The following is a 4,056-nucleotide window of genomic DNA, read 5'->3' as shown; positions in this document are numbered from 1 at the left end:
CTTAATTCATTCAATCAGCATTTATTGAGAACCCATGGGTGCCTAAAGTATAAGAAATTATGGAGTAAAGGAAACAGAGCACAGATAAAACCAGCATGTCTAGAGGGAAGATCATTCCAAATTCATTGTTTATGTCCCCATGTACTGAGACTAGCTTCATGTGAAATGGTACATGGGCTCTAACCTAGTATATAAGAAATCTTAATCCTGAATGTAACATGCAAAAACTTTCATTTTCTAGTGTAATCATGCAAAACTATGGTTATTTCATTTTTATTTTTTAGCTAAATTAACTTTTTAAAAGTTGCAATTTTGGCAATTATATCATTGCTTGTTTTTTTAAAAGATTTTATTTATTCATGAGAGACATACAGAGAGAATGAGGCAGAGACATAGGCAGAGGGAGAAGCAGGCTCCAAGCAGGGAGCCCGATGTGGGACTCAATCCCAGGGCTCTAGGATCACATGCTGGGCTGAAGGCAGGCACTAAACTGCTGAGCCACCCAGGGATCCCCCTATATCATTGTTTTTAACTTGATTTGCAGAGTTCACCTGAAATTTGGAACTGTGCATATTCTGTTGATTTCTGTTCTATTAGTGAACAGAACTGAGATTAAAAGGACTGTAACCTCCTAAAAGAATAAAAGTAATTTGACATATTACTCTTTAAGATGGTACCCTCAATACTTCTTGTCATCTGAAAGAGTTAAATTAATAATAATAAAAAGAAACCCTGTGGTGGTGCTAGCATGCTCATCATGTACAAAATTCTTCCATAGTTTTAACCTCCAGTTCTTTTCATCTTCAAAAAGAGAGAGGTACATAAGGAATGGATAAAGTCAATTATATTTTCATGCCCTTCAGGTGAGTAGAAATTATCACTTTCTTGTCTGTGTTCTGTAGCTATTGAGAAAAGTAAACAGAGATTCAATGACTCAAAAATCAGCAAGGAAAGACTAAATACTTAGAGTGTTTTCCCACTGAAAGGAAAGAGCACTAGTTAATAGCAACTAAACATATGAAAGAATAAATCTCATTGGAAAGGTAAATATATGGTAAAGATAGCATATTAATCACTTACAAAGCTATTATAAGATTACAGGAGAAAATTAACTATGTGACTATGATTACTATAATTAGTGAAAAAATACACAGGATAAAAAATGCAAAATGTGACATCAAAAACATAAAACATGAGGGGTAGAGAATAAAAAGATTGAGCTTTAAAGTGGGATAAAAATTAAGTTGTTATTAAACTTAAATAGACTATTATAGATATAAGTTATTATATATAAGCTTCACAGTAACCACAAAGCAGAAACCTATGGTAAATATGCAAAAGACAGAGGGAAAGGAATACGAGCATATTATGAAAGAAAGTCATAAAACCACAAATTAGGAAAGCAAGAGACAAAGAAAGGAAAGACAGAAACTACAAAAACAGCCAGAAAACAATGAACAAAATGGCAATAAGTACATAGCTAATAATAATTATTTTAAATATAACTGGACAAAATTCTATAATCAAAAGGCATAGAGTGCTGAATGGATAAAAAGAAAAAACAAACAAGACTCATCCATATGGTGCCTACAACAAGTTGACTTTAGATCTAAGGACATACAGACTGAAAGTGAAGAGATGGAAAAAGATATTCCATACAAATGGAAACCAAAAGAAATCGGTTTATATAGAGTAGCTAAAGTAGCTATACTTATATCAGACAAAATAGACTTTAAAACAAAGACTGTAATAAGAGGCAAAGATAGTCATTACATTATGATAAAGAGGTCAATCCAACAATATAACATTTGTAAATATTTATGCACCTCACATAGGAGCACATAAATATATAAAGCAAATATTAATCAACCTAAAGGGAGAAATAGACAGCAATACAATTATAGTAGGGGATTTTAATACCCCACTTACACCAATGGGTAGATCATTCAGACAGAAAATGAGAAACACAAGCCTTAAACGAAACATTATACCAGATGGACTTAACAGATATATACAGAACATTCCATCTGAAGGCAACAGAATATACATTCTTCTCAAGTGGAAAAATTTCCAGGACATATCATATGTTAGGCTACAAAACAAATCTTAATAAACTTAAGATAACTGAAATTATATTAAGCATCTTTCTTGACAACAATGCCATGAAGCTAGAAAATTAATTACATGAAAAAAATGGGAAAATTCACAAATGTGTAGATTAAACAACTTGCTCCTGAACAACAAATGGGTCAAAGAGAATATTGAAAGAGAAATTTTAAAAAAACATTTTAAGACAAATGAAAATGGAAATACAACATGCCAAAATTGGTGGGATATAGCAAAAGCAGTTCTAAAAGGGAAGGTCATAGTGATAAATGCCTACCTCAAGAAACAATAAAAGTCTCAAATAAATAATTTAACCTTACACACAAAGAATTAGAAAAAGAAGAACAAAGTGCAAACTTAGTAGAAGGAAGGAAATAACAGAGATTAAAGCAAAAATAAATGAAATGGATACTAAAAAGATATTAGAGAAAATCAATAAAACTAAGAACTGGTTCTTTGAAAAGATAAACAAAATTGGCAAATCTTTAGCTTGACTCACCAAGAAAAAAAGAGAGGATTCACTTAAGTAAAATCAGAAATGAAAGAGATATTACAACTGATACCACAGAAAAACAAAGGATACTGAGATTACTACAAACAATTATATGTCAACAAATTGGACAATGTACAAGGAATGGATAAATTCCTAGAAAAATACAACCTTACCAAGACTGAATCATAATGAAATTTTAAATCTAAACAGACTAATTACTAGTAAGAAGGTTGAATCCATAATCAAAAACCAATCCAAGGTCCAGGACCAGACCAAAGTCCAAGGCCAGACAGCCTTGCTGGTGAATTCTATCATTCCAAGAAGAATAAATATCAATCCTCTCAAACTCTTCCAAAAAACAGAAGAGGTGGAAATTCTTCCAAACTCATTTTAGGATTCCAGCATTATCTGACACTGTAAGAAAGAAAAATTACAGGCCAATATCCCTGATGAACATAGATGCAAAAATCCTTAACAAAATACTTGCAACTGAATTCAATACTTCATTAAAAAGATCATACACCAGGGTGACTCAGTTGGTTAAGCGCCTGCCTTTGGCCCAGGTCATGATCCGAGGGTCCCAGGATTGGGTCCCACATTGGGCTCCCTGCTCAGTGAGGAGCCTAGCTCTCCCTCTCTCTCTCTGCCTGCCACTCCCCCTGCTTGTGCGATGAAGGATAAAAATCAGAGGATCATCTCAATAGATATAGGAAAAGCGCTTGACAAAATTCAATAACCATTTAGAATTTTTAAAGAACACAAGCAGGTATAGAGGGTGCAAACCTCAACATGATAAAGGCCATATATGAGAAGCTCACAGTTAATATCATACTCAACAGTGAACAAGAGAAAAATGCCCATTCTTAGTACTCTTATTCAGCATTGTATTAGAGTCCATAGCCAGAGCAATTAGAAAGAAAGAGAGAAAGAGAAAGAAAGAGAAGAAGAGAGGAAGGAAGGAAGGAAGAAAGGAAGGAAGGAAAGAAGGGAGGAAGAAAGAGTGGGCATCCAGATTGAAAAGGAAGAAGTAAAACTCCCACTATTTGCAGATGACATAATATATATATATATATATATATATATATATATATATAACCCTAAACACTCCAAAACCTATTAGAATAAATGAATTCAGTAAAGTTGTAGATAGAAAATAAATACACAAAAATCTGTTGCATTTCTACACACTAATAATGAACTATCAGATATATTAAGAGAATAATCCCATTTACAACTGCAACAACAAAAAAAATGCCTATCAATTTACAAATTTAACCTAGAAGGTGAAAGACTCATACATTGAAAACTATGAGATGGTAAGGAAAAAATTTAAAGAAAATATAACCTGGGGCACCTGGGTGGCTCAGTCAGTCCAGCCTCTGACTCTTGATTTAGGCTCAGGTCATGATCTCAGGGTCATGATATCAAGCCCTGCATAGATCGGGCTCCATGATTAG

This window comes from Vulpes vulpes, chromosome 8 (assembly GCF_048418805.1).
Source record: "Vulpes vulpes isolate BD-2025 chromosome 8, VulVul3, whole genome shotgun sequence".
Classification (NCBI taxonomy): Eukaryota; Metazoa; Chordata; class Mammalia; order Carnivora; family Canidae; genus Vulpes; species Vulpes vulpes.
The sequence above is the reverse complement of the archived record's forward strand: the minus strand, read 5'-3'. Positions refer to the sequence as shown.